The 16874-nt window shown below is 42.0% G+C and overlaps 1 long non-coding RNA gene across 3 annotated transcripts in view; it reads left to right on the plus strand.

Moving 5' to 3' along the window:
* The window catches only part of LOC127492129 (uncharacterized), a 58175-nt gene extending 41797 nt beyond the window's left edge, over nt 1-16378 (plus strand). For all 3 annotated transcript variants that reach the window (XR_016212954.1, XR_016212956.1, XR_016212955.1), the window contains one exon: nt 16106-16378. This is a non-coding gene — a long non-coding RNA (uncharacterized LOC127492129). The remainder of the gene's footprint in view (nt 1-16105) is intronic.
* Nucleotides 16379-16874: the final 496 nt, after the last annotated feature.

Below are 16874 nucleotides of genomic sequence, written 5' to 3' on the forward strand. Positions count from 1 at the left end.
CTCTCTCTCTATCTCTATCTCTATCTTTTTTTCTCCCTCTCTCTCCGTGGTTCTGCCTTTCAAATAAGTAAATAAAACGTTTGTTAAAAAAAAAAAAAGCCCTCTTTCCTGAGTCATCCCTCAGAGTTCTTTACAGTACCCCATTATCCACATGCATACCACAGAAACGAATCAGGAGATGAGAAGTTCATTTTAATGCCTTTGCCCTCTACCAACCATGGGTTTCCCATGGTTGGCTTCTCCCATCAGATGCAAATGCAATTCCTCCTCTTGTCCCTGAGTGCTGGAGCCAAGGGAAATTCTATGTGAGAACTATTTTGGTCTTAATGAAGACAGCCAAGTAGGTTGAGAAGTTACGTCCTGTTCTGATACATGATTAATGAACTTGGAATAAGGGTATAGTTAGTTGTTCATCTGGTCCTGACCAGACAGTTTGGCTGTGCAGCAGAATTTTAATCAGGTCTACGGATTGTGCCAATGTAATAAAAATGGGCCAACTTTGCAGGTTAGATGTTTTCCTAGGTGTCATCAGTCAGCAAGGAGCTCTCAGATGGGATGTGCTAAATCAACGAGGCACAGAAAAGAAGAAGAGTTCAACTCTTTGGGGCCCCGGCGCTGTGGCATAGTGGGTAAGGCCACTGCCTGCAGTGCCGGCATCCCATATGGGCACCGGTTCGAGTCCCAGCTGCTCCACTTTTCATCCGGCTCTTTACTGTGGCCTGGAAAAGTGGTAGAAGATGTCCCAAGTTCTTGGGTCCCTGCACCCGCATGGGAGACCTGGGAGAGGCTCCTGGCTCCTGGCTTTGGATCAGCGTCGCTCTGGCCATTGAGGCCAATTAGGGAGTGAACCAGCGGATGGAAGACCTCTGCCTCTCCTTCTCTCTCTGTGTAACTCCGACTTTTAAATAAATAAGTAAAACCTTAAAAAAAAAAAAGAGTTCAACTCTCCTCCTGCTCACCTCCATACAAAAAGACTCAGGGAAGAGGGCGGGTCAAATATCTAATAACAACAATGAACAACAAATCTAGAGAGTCTTTTTTTCTAGTGAAGCAAATACCTATGTCTTAAGGATTTTTTTTTGCAGTGATTAAGAATAGCTTTAAAAAAAAAAAAAGAACCCCTGTGTGTTTGAAGTACATACTGAGGTAGTTACAATGAAAACATATAATGTGTGGGTTTGCTTTAGAATAATCCACCAAAATGTGAAGCAACATGCATTTATGAAACAAGACTGAAGGAAAATTGATCATGGTTTAAGTTGGTCTAAGAGATTTATTACACTTTTTGTTTTGTGTATGTTCAAACTTTTCCATGATAAAAATATGTTGTTGTTGTTGTTGTTGTTGTTGTTTTTTTTTGGACAGAGTTAGACAGAGAGAGAGAGAGAGACAGAGAGAAGATAAAAGTATGTTTTAATGTAGCTATAGATGAAAGAGTATGCCTTCAAGTTAGCCCTTTGTTGGTACTGTATTTATATATTATTCTTTTTTTAAGATTTACTTATTTGTTTGAAAGGCAGAGTTACAGAGAGGCAGAGAGAGGGAGAGAGAGAGAGAGTGAGAGAGAGAGAGGGGTCTTTCATATGCTGGTTCACTCCCCAGATGGTCGCAACGGCTGGAGCTGCGCCAATCCAAGCCCAGGGAGCCAGGAGCTTCTTCTGGGTCTCCCACGTGGGTACAGGGACCCATGGACTTGGGCCATCCTCTACTGCTTTTCCAGGCCATAGTAGAGAGCTGGATCGGAAGAGGAGCAGCCGGGACTAGAACCAGTGCCCATATGGGATGCCAGCGCTTCAGACCAGGGCTTTAACCCGAACTTTTTTTTTTTTTTTTTTTGCACATTTGTTGGCTATTTGTATTTCTTCTTTTGAGAACTGTCTATTGAGGTCTTTTGCCCATTTATTTTTCTTAATTTATGTTTTTAAAGATTTATTTATGGCCGGCGCCATGACTTACTAGGCTAATCCTCCACCTTGTGGCACCGGCACACCGGGTTCTAGTCCCGGTCAGGGCGCTGGATTCTGTCCCGGTTGCCCCTCTTCCAGGCCAGCTCTCTGCTGTGGCCCGGGAGTGCAATAGAGGATGGCCCAAGTACTTGGGCCCTGCACCCCATGGGAGACCAGGATAAGTACCTGGCTGCTGCCATCGGATCAGCGCGGTGCGCAGGCCACAGCGCGCCAGCCGCAGCGGCCATTGGAGGGTGAACCAACGGCAAAGGAAGACCTTTCTCTCTGTCTCTCTCTCTCTTACTGTCCACTCTGCCTGTCAAAAAAAAAAAAAAGATTTATTTATGTTTTATTTGTAAGACAGAGTTACAGAGAAAGAGAGGGAGACACACACACACACACACACACACACACAGATCTTTCATCCGCTTGTTCACTCCCCCAAATGGTTGTTAATGTCTGGAGCTAAGCTGATCCGAAGCAAGGAGCAAGGAGCAAGGAGCTTCCTCTAGGTCCTTCGTGTGGGTGCAGGGGCCAAGCATTTGAGCTATCTTCTGCTGCTTTTCCAAGCACACGAGTAGGGAGCTGGATCAGAAGTGGAGCAGCCGGCCTTCAAACCAGTGCCTATGTGAGATGTGAGCACCAAAGATGGTGGCCTAACCCACTACACCACAGTGTTGTCCCCCTTTGCCCATTTCTTAACTGGATTGTTTTTTTTTTTTCTTTTTTGAGTTGCTGACATATTCTGGATATTAAGCTTCTGTCAGGTAGCTGGCAAATAATTTTTTCGATTTTGTGGATATCTCTTCACTCTATTGATCATTTTCTTTGCTGTTTAGAAGCTTCTGAATTTTGTATAATCCCTATTGTTTAGTTTTGCTTTTATTGCCTGTGCTTTGGGGCTCTTACCTGAGAAGTCATCATCTAGAGCAATGCCTTGGAGTGCTTCCCCTGTATTTTCTTCCAGGAATACCATAGTCTCAGATTTTAAATTTAAATCTTTGATCCATCTTGAGTTGATGTTTTATATAGTGAGAAGTATGGATCTAATTTCATTCTTCTACCTATATACATCCAGTTTTGTTTTGTTTTGTTTTGTTTTGTTTTGTTGACAGGCAGAGTGGACAGTGAGAGAGAGAGACAGAGAGAAAGGTCTTCCTTTGCCTTTGGTTCACCCTCCAATGGCCACTGCGGCCGGTGCCCCATGCTGATCCGATGGCAGGACCCAGGTACTTACCCTGGTCTCCCATGGGGTGCAGGGCCCAAGCACTTGGGCCATCCTCCACTGCACTCCCTGGCCACAGCAGAGAGCTGGCCTGGAAGAGGGGCAACCGGAAAAGAATCCGGTGCCCCGACCAGGACTAGAACCCAGTGTGCCGGTGCCGCTAGGTGGAGGATTAGCCTAGTGAGCCGCGGCACCGGCCGATACATCCAGTTTTATCAGTGTCATTTATTGAAGAGATTATTCTTACTCCAGTGTATAATCTGGATACTTTTGTCAAAAATCAGCTGGCTGTGTGTACATGGATGAACTTTTGGGCTCTCTATTCTGTTCCACTGATCTGTGTGTCAGTTTTTATATCAGTACCATGGTGTTTTAATTACTATAGCTTTCTTGTATTCCTTGAAATCAGGTATTGTGATGCTGCCAGCATTTTTTTTTTCCTCCTCAGGACCACTTTGGCTATTCTGGGTTGTATGTCATTCTTGTGAATTTTAGGATTGCTCTTTCTAATTCTGTAAAGAATGTCGTTGGTATTTTGATAGAGATTGCATTGAATCTGTAGATTGCTTAGGTGGTATAGACATTTTAATGATATCGATTCTTCCAATCCATGACCAAGGAATATCTTTCCATTTTTTTGTGTCCTTGCTGATTTCTTTCATCAGTGGTTTATAATTTTCAATGTAGAGATCTTTCACTTCTTTGGTTAAATTTATTCCTAAATATTTGATTATTTTTGTGGCTATCGTGAATGGACTTTCTTAATTTCTCTTTCAATGAGTTTATCATCAGCATGTAAAAAAATCTATTTTTTGTACACTTATTTTGCAACCTGCAACTTTACTGAATCATTTTATCAGTTCTAACAGCTCCGCATGTTCTCCCTTACATGTGGGAGCTAAAAATAAAAATTAAAAAATTAAAAAATGAAAGCAAAACAAAAAAGAAATGAATGTGTATCAATATTGCAAATATATTTTTGTCAAATCTTATTTTATATCTTTGTCAAATCAGTGGTTAAGAATGTTATACTACTGTAGTGTTAATGATTTGTGATTACTTTAAAATTCACTGTTTATGTGTGAAATGGTCATCTTTTCAGTTGATTATTGTTTATAACCCTTGCCTCTTATTACCATTAACTACATTATTTTTACTTTTTTCTTGTTGATCTCTTTTTTCAGTGGAGAATTAAGTCCTTAACTGTAAAGTTAATTAATACTACGTTATCTCAAAAACTAAGAAAGAATGAAAGAGAGTTAGAGGGAGAGAGAGTGGGAGGGAGGAAGGGGATATCATTATATTCTCAGAGTTGTATGTGTGAGGCCGGTGCCGCAGCTCGCTAGGCTAATCTTCCACCTGCGGCGCTGGCACCCCAGGTTCTAGTCCCGGATGGGGCACTGGGTTCTGTCCTGGTTGCTCTTCTTCCAGTCCAGCTCTCTGCTGTGGCCCAGGAAGGCAGTGGAGGATGGCCCAAGTGCTTGGGCCCTGCACCCACATGGGAGACCAGGAGGAAGCACCTGGCTCCTGGCTTCAGATCGGCGCAGCGTGCTGGCCGTAGCAGCCATCTGGGGGGTGAACCAACAGAAGGAAGACCTTTTTCTCTGTCTCTCTCTCTCTCTCACTGTCTAACTCTGCCTGTCAAAAATAAATAAATAAAAGAATTGTATCTGTGAACTACATTGAATCTATTCTCTTTGTATTAATATTACATTAACATGAAAATAAAATATCATTTAAAAAGTACAGAATAGCCAGGACTCCAACCGGGCATTCTGATGTGAGATGTGGACATCCTAAGCAGCACCTTAACTCACTGTGCCACAATGCCTGCTTCACCATGCAGCTTTTCAGAACATGAATTTTCCATGAATCTTTTGGTGTACCCTTGTAGAATGTCGATGACAGGAACACACATAAGCCTTCTTCTTTCCCACTTATGATAACCAAAAGTATATGCAGACATTGCCAAAGGTTCCCAGGGGAGAAGATAGCACACAAAATCACCCAGATGTGAGCCAGTGAATTAGATGGAACTCTTAAAGAGTGTTTTCAGTGTTATGTTCCTGGTAACGAAAACAAGGACTGGGACATTTGCACAGTTAGTGTTTAATGTAAGTTTGGTGAATGATTAGGTTGGAAACCTTCCCAGTAGCTGTAAGTAAGGCAAAATACAAAGGAAAAAAAACTTACAAAGAAAGCAAAGCAAGGTGATAGCTCAGTTTGGTGACAAAGGCATAGTAGTTTATTCTTGAGAAACTGTATTTTTTTAAAACATCTTTCTAACTAGTGCGATATGTTGTTATAAGTAGATTTATTAACTGAATTGATACACTATAGTTTTAAAATTATGTATTAAATGTTGATGTATTTTATTATACATAATATTATATTTTTTTGAGATTTATTTTTTATTTATTTGAAAGGCAGGGTTACAGAGAGAGGAAGAGAGACAGAGAGAGATCTTGCATTCACTGGTTTATTCCCCAAGTGGCCTCAATGGCCAGAGCTAGGCGAAACTGAAACCAAGAGCCAGGAGCTTCTTCCAGGTCTCCCATGTGGGTGCAGGGGCCCAAGGACTTGTGCCATTTTCCACCACTTTCCCAGGCCATTAGCAGGGAGCTAAATTGGAAGTGGAGCAGCTAGGGCTCAAAGCAGCAACCATAAGCGATGCCAGGGTTGCAGGTAGAGGCTTAACCTATGATGCCACAGTACCAGCCATATTACAAATGTTTTTATATGAAATTTATATCCTCATATGTTCTGCTAGAATATTATTATTTTAATTGGTCAAGCATGAATTAAGTCCCACCTGCCTGGTCAGTGACATGTTAAAATGCCGTAATACTTATTTATCCAGTAATCACTGAGTGGCTTATAATCAACAGAAATCTATTTCTCACAGTTCTGGGGGCTGGGCAGCCCAAGCTCAAGGTCAAGGTGGATTCAGTGTCCGGTGAGGGTCCACTTTCCAGCTCCTAGACAGCTGTCTTCTCATTGTGTCCTCGTATAGTGGAAGGGCTCAGGGAACTCTCTGGAGCCTTTTCTATCAGGGCACTAATTGCATTCATGGAGGAACTGCAGCCATGGCCTAATCAGTTCCCAAAGGTCTCACCTCCTGATAACATACTGGGAGTCTGAATTTCAAACTATGAGGGTAGGCATTTGGAACAATGGTTAAGGTGCCGTTTGGAGCATCTGCATCTCATTTCAGAGTGCCTAGGTTTGAGTACCAATTTTCTTCCACTCCCAGCTTCTTGGTAGGCAGTAGGTGATGGTCCAAACACTTGGGATCCTGCCATACACATGGAACAACTGGACTGATTTCCAGGCTCCTCGCTTGGGCCTGACCCAGCTCCATTGCTTGCAGACATTGAGGGTATAAACCAGTGGATAGAAGTTCCCTCTCTCTGCCTGTCTCTGTCACTCTGCCTTTCAAATAAAGTGAAAATAAGTAAATAAATATATTCTTTAAAATTATAATAATTACAATTTAAATATTATATATTATATTTTAGTATAAATAGTATAATTTAAAATCATCATATGAATTTGAGAGAACATAAATATTTAGTTCATTGCATCCACTATCTAATACAAAATGGCAAACATGTACATAAGCAAACAAGGGCCTTAAGCAGCCAGAATGAGTAATACAATGGTCAAGACTTTTTTCCTTTTAGAAGCATCAAATGTGCTCTCAGTTAAAACCAAGTTACTCCTAATGTACATTCAAATCTCACAAGTTAGTCAGCTGTTTCCTTCTTACTAGAAAATCAAATTGAGAGAAAGAAAGATGACCAGAACAAGTACACTGAAAGTGTCAAGCAATAATTTTGATATGCAGTTAGCAAAAAATAGGGGAAAAATGTAATTATTCATCAAAAATACCAGCAGCAGCAGCAGTGAAAATTAGAATGTGCAGTTATTGAACGTTTTTAATCCTCCAGCACATTCTTATCAGCGGTCATTATTTTATCAATCACAGCACAGAATAGGAGTACCTGCGTGACATCTGTGACAGTGATAGCTCTGAGTCAATACGAGGAAAATGCCACTGTTTGTAGTATATTATGATTAAAGGGCATAATATCACATGAAACAATTTAGAAATAGCCCTCCTCACCCCATCCATATGGGATGCTGGCACCACAGATGGAGGATTAACCTACTGTGCCACAGCACCAACTCCTAAAACATATTTTTAAAACTTTACATACTTCTGTCTCTTTAGGGTGATCCTTTTCGGCTACTTTCCAAAATGTATATTTTTTCTATAAATACCCTCTGATGCTACATTAGAAACGTTAATAGCCTAACCACTTGCAGTTGGTTTCTTTCTTTCTCTTTCTTTCTTTCTCTCTCTTTCTTTCTCTTTCTTTCTCTCTCTCTCTCTCTCTCTCTCTCTCTCTCTTTCTTTTAAAGGTTTAGAGAAGGGACTTCGTCCACAGTGAGCTTCCTGACACTGTGAGTCAGTGACAAAGATGGACTGTGATAGTGACTTGGAGTCAGTCCCAGTGATGCTCCATTACAACTGGAGCTCAAATGAAGTAGAAAGACGCTCACAGTGCTAGAAGATCTGATGTGGGAGGCCTGTCTCCATGGATGTCAGTGTGAATGTGAAGGGTTCTTTTATGCCTGTTTATAGGGAGAGGTCCTTGGAGGCCAAGGCCACACACGCTTGTGTTCACCATGGGTCTTCTTGTCAGGCTCCAGCATGGGCCTCAGCCCTGGGTGCCAAGGGCACTCAAGTCGAGCAGGTGCATATCTGTGTGTTATAGAATTGGAACATGCCTGCTTACTCTAAAAAATTGGTGTAAGGTTAAATTTAAGTTAAGAAGAAAGAAATCTGAAACCATGTTATGGACAGTGCTCGATCCTGATGGTTGTTGATGCGCTGCTCTGGAAGTGAGGGGTGGCCTTTAGCCATCAGATTACGGTGACCTGTCACAAGTGACACTGCCCTTCCCCACGTGTATTTCCTGTTTCTCACGTGCCTCTTCTCACTCCCCATCCCTTAGCCAGCACAGTTTTTTTTTTTCATGCATATGACCACTCTTTAGTGTCAGCTATATAATTTTTACTGTATTACATTTATATAAAAAAGTATATTTATGGGACTGATGTTGTGGTGCAGTGGGCTAAGCTGCTGCCTGCAATGATGACATGCCACACTGGAGTGACAGTTCAAGTCCTGGCTGCTCTGCTTCCAAACCAGCTCCCTGCTAATGTGCCTGGGAAAGCAGCAGAGGATGGTCCAAATACTTGGCCCCTGCCACCCTCATGGGAGAACGTTTTGTTTTTGGAAGATTTTTTTCATTATTTGCAAGGCAACGATGGTGGGATGAGGGGGTGGGGAGAGATATCTTAGACCTGCTGGTTCACTCCCCAAAGTTGTAGTCAGGGCTGGGTGAGGCCAAAGTTAGGAGCTAGGTCCGCCATCTGGATCTCCCACATGGGTAGCAGGGACTCAAGTACTTGAGCCATCACCTGCTGCTTCCTAGATGCATAAGCAGGGAGTTCGATTGGAAGCAGAGTAGCCGGGAATCACACCAGCACTCTGATAAGGGATATGGGCATGTCAAGTGGCAGCTTAACTCAATGCACTATGGTGCCCCCTCCACCCCTGCTGCCATGAACTTTTTTAACACTCCTTGTATAGAACAGTATTTTCAAGAGAATGGATAGACGAATAATTTTAAAACAGGACACAAAGACAATAGCTATAGCAAAAAAGATTAATAAATCAATCTTCATTAAAATTAAGAACTTTTGTTCAGCTAAAGGCCACATTGAAAGCACAAAGGCATGTCAAGGACTGGAAGGAGATATATGCAATCCATGCATCTGGCAAAGGGTTCACTCTAAATGTCTAAAGAACTGCAAAACAACAATTGCAAAACTCTACTCAGTGTGAATCAGTTTTTTTTGTTGTTGTTTTTGTTTTTGTTTTTGTTTTTGTTTTGCTAAATGGAAAAAGGGCTCATACAGGAAGTTAACAAATGAGGATAACCATATAGGCAGTAAGCATGGCAAAGGTGTTGAGGATCCTTAGTTACTAGCACAGCACAGTGAGGTGCTCTGGTGTGGATGCAGGCATCCACACACGTCTTAACAATTAGGCCAAATGCTCACCTAGGTGTGTGTATTTTTTTTTTTTTTTTTGACAGGCAGAGTGGACAGTGAGAGAGAGAGACAGAGAGAAAGGTCTTCCTTTTGCCGTTGGTTCACCCTCCAACGGCTGCCATGGCTGGCGCGCTGCGGCCGGCGCACCGCGCTGATCCGATGGCAGAAGCCAGGTGCTTCTCCTGGTCTCCCATGGGGTGCAGGGCCCAAGCTCTTGGGCCGTACTCCACTGCACTCCCTGGCCACAGCAGAGAGCTGGCCTGGAAGAGGGGCAACCGGGACAGAATCCAGCAACCCGACCGGGACTAGAACCCGGTGTGCCAGCGCCGCAGGCGGAGGATTAGCCTATTAAGCCATGGTGCCGGCCGGTGTGTATATTTTTATACCAGTTTTATAGAAACACAATTCACTTACTGTAAGCTTCTCCTTTTTAAAGTATACAATGCAATGATTGTTTTAGTCTATTCTAAGAGCTGTACAACCATCTTCACTATCTAATTCTAGAACATTTCCATCACTACAGAAAGAAACCCTACTCATGAAAAACCACTGCTCATCCTCTCCTCCCCTCGGTCCCTGGCAATCACTGATCAACTTCGTTTCTCTATGGAGTTGTCTATTCTGGACATTTCATGATATGGAGTCATAGAATGCAGCCTTCATAACTAACTTCTTCCATATGACTCAATGTTCTCAAGGTCCATCTTTGTTGTAGCATGAATTAGTATTTCTCAATCCTCTCTAGTGCACTATACAGATACACCACATTTTTTCTATTTATTTATTTTTAACATCTTATTTCAGAATAGTTTTAAATTTATAAGGCAAAAATTGCAAAGTGTTCCTATATATCCCTCACCCCACTTTCCTTATTATTAACATATCATATTAGGATATTTGTCACAATTTATGAACCATACCCAATTCCTCTGCTTTTTTATCTAAACTCATCTGTCCCTTCCAGCCTCTAGTACTCAATGTTATGTCTTCAGATTGAGGTTTTTTTTTTTTTTTTTATGTTTTAACTCCCACTATGAGGGACAATGGGTAATATATGTCCTTCTGTGTCTGGCGTATTTCACACAATATTATGTCTCCAATTCCACTCATTTTGCTGCAAACGTCAGTATTTCATCATTTTTATGGCTGAATAATATTCCATTGTGTGTGTGTGTTTATTTCATTTTCTTTATCCATTCATCTGATGATGGACATCTTGGGCACGTACATATTTTAGTTACTGTGAACAGTGCTGTGATAACCATCGTGATACAATGATTTCATGTCTTTTGGATATATACCTAGTAGTGGGATTGCTGGATCATATGGTAGTTTCATTTCTAGGTTTTAAAGAAACTTCATACTGCTTTTCACAGTGCCTGCAATAATTTTCATTCCCATCAACAATGTATAAGGCTTCTGCTTTCTCCACATCCTCACCAACATCTATTACTCTGTTTTTTTTGATTGTAAGAATCAATATTTCATTATGGCTTTGATTTACATTACCTGATAGAGATGTAAAGCATTTTTTCATGTATTCAATGGCCATTTATTTCTTCTTTTCCCATTTCTTTGCTGGATTAGTTGTTTTTGTGTGTGTGTGTTGTTGTTGTTGTTGTTCTTGATATGTTCTAGATATTAGTTCTTTGTCATGTAAGTAGCTTGCAGACATTTTCCTCCCACTTTGGGGGTGTTTCTTCACCTATTGATGGTTTCCTTTACTGCGCGGAAGCTTCTCAGTTTGATGTAATCCCATTTGTCTAGTTTTGCTTTTGATGCCTGCACTTTTGGGGTTTTATCCAAGAAGTCATGTTTTGAAGGGTTTCACTTATAATATCTTCTAGGAATGTTGTAGTTTCAGGTCTTAAATTTAAGTCTTAAATCCATCTTGAGTTGATTTTTGTGTGTGGTGAGAGGTAGGATTCTACTGACATTCTTCTGTAATAAGTCCAGTTTTACCAGCACCATTTATTGAAAAATCTATCTTTTTCCAACATATGTTCTTGGCACCTTTGTCAAAAATTAGTTGGCTATATGTATATGAATTAATTTCTTGTTTCTGTGTTATGTTCCACTGATCTTTGTGTCAGTTTTTATGCCAATATCCTGCTATTTTAATTACTGTAGTTTTATAGTATGTTTTGAAATTTGAAATCAGTTATTAGGATGCCTCCAGCTTTTTCTTCCTTTTATTCCCTCAATCAGGATTGCTTTGCTTATTCTTGGTCTTTTGCGAGTTTTGCGAGTGTTTTTTCTAAGTTTGTAAACAATCTCATTGGTATTTTGATAAAGATTATGTTGAATCTGTAGATTGCTTTAGGTATTATGAGTATTTTAATGATTCTTCAGATTTGTGAGCAAGGAATAACTTTCCATTTTTGTATCCTTAATGATTTATTTAATAAATTTTTATAATTTTCTTTGTACAGATCTTTCACTTTTTCAGTTGTATTTATTGCTAAATATTTGATTTATATACCTAATGTGAATAGGATTTCTCTTTTAGCAAGAGCATTTTTGGTGTATAAAAATGCTACTGTCTTTTGTATGTTGATTCTGTATCCTGAAACTTTACTTAAGTGGTTTATCGGTTCCACCAACTTTTTGGTCGAATGTGTAGGCTTTTCCAGATACCTCATCAAGTCATCTGCAAACACAGATATTTTAATGCCCTTTATTTTTTTCTCCTCCTTAATTGCTCTTGCTAATGCTTCCAATACTATATTTAATAATAGTACTGAAGGCCGGCGCCGCGGCTCACTAGGCTAATCCTCCGCCTGCGGTGCCGGCACACCGGGTTCTAGTCCCGGTCGGGGCACCTGATTCTGTCCCGGTTGCCCCTCTTCCAGGCCAGCTCTCTGCTGTGGCCAGGGAGTGCAGTGGAGGATGGCCCAAGTGCTTGGGCCCTGCACCCCATGGGAGACCAGGAGAAGCACCTGGCTCCTGCCATCGATACAGCGCGGTGCGCCGCTGGCTGTGGCGGCCATTGGAGGGTGAACCAACGGCAAAGGAAGACCTTTCTCTCTCTCTCTCTCTCTCTCACTGTCCACTCTGCCTGTCAAAAAAATAAATAAATAAATTAAAAAAAAAAAATAGTACTGAGATCTGTCCCAGATCTAAAGACAAATCCTTTCTACTTTCTACTCTGTTAATGAATTTGGTACTATCATGTGTTTTCATGATGACTACTTCTAATCTAGGACCCCCTTCAGGATTTTGTGTAAGGCTGGTCTGATGGTGATGAATGAACTCAGTTTTTGCTTGTCTAAGAAACACTTTATTTCTCCTTCACTTCTTTTTTTTTTAATTTTTTTTTTTTTTATAGGCAAAGTGGACAGTGAGAGAGACACAAAGAGAAAGGTCTTCCTTTTGCTGTTGGTTCACCCTCCAATGGCCGCCGCGGCCAGTGCGCTGCGGCCGGCGCACCGTGCTGATCCAATGGCAGAAGCCAGGTACTTCTCCTGGTCTCCCATGGGGTGCAGAGCCCAAGCACTTGGGCCATCCTCCACTGCACTCCCTGGCCACAGCAGAGAGCTGGCCTGGAAGAGGGGCAACCGGGACAGAATCCGGTGCCCTGACCGGGACTAGAACCCGGTGTGCAGGTGTCGCAAGGCGGAGGATTAGCCTAGTGAGCCGCGGCGCTGGCCATTTCTCCTTCACTTCTAAAGGATGGTTTTAGTAGACACAATATTCTTGATTGGAATCTTTTTTCCTTTAAGACCTTGAAAACATCACCCCACTCTCTTTTGGTCTATATGGTTTCTGCTGAGAAATCTGATGCTAGCCTAATTAATTTTTTCTTACATTTGAGTTGACATTTTTCTCTCATTCTCTTTAGGAGTCTCTCTTTGTCTTTAACTTTTGACAATTTGACTATAATATCATTGGAAAATATCTTTTTTGGTTGATTCTGCTGGGGTCTCCTGGGTCTCCATGTCCATATCTTTCTCAGGACTTGGGAAATTGTCAACTATTATTTCATTTAGCAGGTTCTCAATGCCTTTTTCTTCCTCTTCTCCTTCAGGCATCCCCGTAATACAAATATTTGTTTGCTTAATGGTATCCCATATGTTATTCTTTCTTCATTCTTTTTAATTATTTTCTGTTTACTTTTGTCTGGGTTATTTCAAGTCTGATCCTTCAGATCAGAAACTTCTGCTTGATCTATTAGTTAGGCTCTCAATTGTATTTTGACTTTCACTGATGTAAGTTTTCAGCTCCAAAATTTCTGCTGGATTCTTTTTAACGATTTCTATCTCTTTGTTGATTTTCTCATTCATATCATGTATTGTTTCCCTCATGTCTTTAAGTTGGGTACCTGTATTCTCTTGCACCTCATTGAATTTCCTTGAGATCATTATTTTGAATTTTATTTCATGCATTTCATAGATTTACTTCAGATCAGGATTTTCTTCTAGAAAATTATTGTGTTCTCTTGGTTATGTCATGCTTCCTTACTTCTTCATGTTTCTTGTGTCTGTATGTTGATGTCTTTATATCTGGTATAAAAGCTCCTTCTTTTTATGGAGTAGGTTTCACTGAGAAAGACTTTATGTCTAGATGGAATGTGTAGTGTCAATTGGGTTGTTGCTTTGGCTTTGATTCTAGGTGAGCCCAGAAATGTAACCTCTGAGTGATTTCTTTAGTGTTAATCAGTGTAAGCAGTATCTACAAGTTCCATAGTTGTGTAGTCTGCAGAAGTTTGTAGAGGTAGTCACATGACTTTGAAATGGATGTGAGCTTGCCAGTTCCTTCAGGACATGCAAGGGTGAAGCTGAGGTTTGCACCTTGGCCACCCAGAATCCTGTGCTAAGAGCTGCAGAAAGGACTGCCTCATGTTGGGTTCTCTGGCATTGTGTATGGGCTTCTGCTGGAGCTAGCTCTAAGTCAAAGGTGTCTCTCTTAGGTGGCACAGAGTGAGTAAGCACAGCTCTAGGGCTGTGCTCAGAATTCCCACAGCTACAGGACTCAGAAGGGCCTGGTCTCTACCCTGGGAAGGGCCCTTGCTCTGTCTGGAGGCTTCAGGTAGTGACAGGGCTGCTTGCTGCCCCCTAACACAGGTGGAATGTGGGGAGCAACTGGGAGCAACTCGGACTAGACTAAGTTACTGGAATTAAGACTTATTCTATGCATCTGCTCTCCCACAATATGGCGCTGGGAGAGGAGGAAACAGCTTCTACTCAGCTGCCTCCAGTTCAACCAATAAACAGCAGGACCTGCTCCTGATTGGAGGAGAGCAGCGTACTCGGCGTGTGGGTAGCAGAGTTGGGATTGGTGGAAGAGGACTATAAAGGAGGAGAGAGACAACATGCACCAGGAACATCTATCTGAAGGAACACCTGTGCAGCCCCCAAGAGAGCCGGCCGGCGGTGTGCCGCTCCCCCGCAGAAGTGGGGAAAGTGGCAGGGGGAACCGCCCTTCCACGTAGGTGGAAGGGTCGGTAGCCAACCCGGGAAGAACCAGCAGCAAACCCGGGGAAGGCCGAGCAGACAAAAGAACAGCGCAGGGTCCTGTGTCGTTCCTCCACGAAGAAGGGGAGCGACATAATGGTGCCGTGACTTGGATATGAAGCCTAGGCAGGGTTTAGTGTCATTCCTCCACGAAGAGGGGGAGCGACAGTGGAGTTCAGCAGCTTCTCTGTAGCAGCTTAGGTCTGGGGCTTGGGGAATGGAAGGAGGCAATATGGGTTCTTTTGTTGCAGCGAAGTAGTCATTTGGACCCCAGTTGGCCCTCTAGACTTGATTTAAAGTGAGTGAGGACTGGAATTCTCCCACAGTTAGGGCTGCCCATCTGCAGCAGTGTCAGGGGTTGCAGCACTTCCTGCCTCCCTCTTCCTGGCAAGATGGTGTTTACTGCCCAGGGAGCCATGGTAGGAGTGGTGGGCAGCAGGTGACAGTGGCAGCGTGCTTTGTTCCTCTCTTCCTACCGTCCCTTAGAGTCACCATGCTGTTTGCAGTTCCCATCACGTCTTTACTGAAGTTTTCCTCCAGTCATTTTCCTGGAAATGCTGCTACTCTCTTGTTCTGAAACTTTTCTCTAGCTGAAGTGGATGCCATCTTGAACTTAGAAGCACACCATGTTATCTTTTTATCCATTTATCAGTTGATGAACATTTGTGTTGTTTCCACTTTCTATTATAAGTAATGCTGATATGATGTACAGGTTATTGTGTGGATGTGTTTTCAGTTTGTTAGCAGTAGAATTGCTGTTTCACATGGTAAACCTGTTTAGCTTTTTGAGGAACTACCAAACTAGTTCCCAAATGGTTGATAAAGCTCCAGTTTCTCCATAACCTCATCAACATTTGTCATTGTCTTTCCTTTTAACTTTTTTATTAAAAGGGTGTTTTATTTATTTGAAAAGCAGAGTGACTGAGAGAGAGGAAGAGAGCTCTTCCATCCACTGGTTCACTCCCAAAATGACCGCAACATCCAGGGTTGAGCCAAGCTGAAGCCAAGAGCCAGAAACCCCAGCCTGGTCTCCCATGTGGGTGGCAGGGACCCAGGCATCTTCCTCTGCTTTCCCAGTCATATTAACAAGGAGTTGGATAAGAAGCAGAGCAGCAGAGACTCAAACCAGCATTCCAGTATGGGATGCTGGCTTTGCAGGTTGCTTAGCCTGCTGTGCTGCTACTATTGCTAGTCCCTGTACTTTTAACTCTAGTTTCATGGTTCTATGATATGTGGTGCTTCATTGTGATTTTGATTTACATTCCTTTAAAGTCATTGAGCATCTTTTTATGTACTTATTGGTCATTTGCATGTCTCCTTTGGAGAAAGATCTACTCAAATCTTTATTGTTACAGGGTCGGCGCTGTGGCACAGTGGGTTAAAGCCCTGGCCTGAAGCGCCGGCATCCCATATGCGCACCGGTTCTACTCTCTGCTCCTCTTCTGATCCAGCTCTCTGCTATGGCCTGGGAAAGCAGTGGAAGATGGCCCAAGTCCTTGGGCCCCTGTAACCACAGGGAGACCCGGAAGAAACTCCTGGCTCCTGACTTTGGATCAGCGCAGCTCCAGCCATTACGGCCATGTGGGGAGTGAACCAGTGGATGGAAGACCTCTCTCTCTGTCTTCACCTCCTTCTGTAACTCTTTCAAATAAATAAAAATAAATCTTTAAAAAAATCTTTATTGTTACATTATAAACATTCTTTGCATATTTTAACACAAGTCCATATCAGATATCATTCTAAAATATTCTTCCATTCTATAAATTCTGTTCATTTTTAAATTATATTTATTGAAGCACAAATTTTTTGCTTTTGATGAAATCCCATGTATCTACTTCTCTCTTTTGTTGCTTGGAAGTTTTTGTGTCATCTCTAAAAACTATTGCTTAATTCAAGGTAACAAGATTGACTCTGGAGTTTTCTTCTAAAAATTTTACTTCTTACACGTAGGTCTATGATTCATTTTGAATTAATTTTTAAAAATGCTTATTTTTTATTTGAAAGGCAGAATTACATATATATATAGAGAGAGAGACAGAAAGAGAGAAATCTTCTCTGCTGATTTACCCTCCAACTGGCCACAATAGCTAAACCCCGGCCAGGCTGAAGACACATGGGTGGCAG

The sequence above is a fragment of the Oryctolagus cuniculus genome, chromosome 9 (assembly GCF_051225735.1).
Source record: "Oryctolagus cuniculus isolate XC-2025 breed Fujian yellow rabbit chromosome 9, ASM5122573v1, whole genome shotgun sequence".
NCBI lineage: Eukaryota > Metazoa > Chordata > Mammalia > Lagomorpha > Leporidae > Oryctolagus > Oryctolagus cuniculus.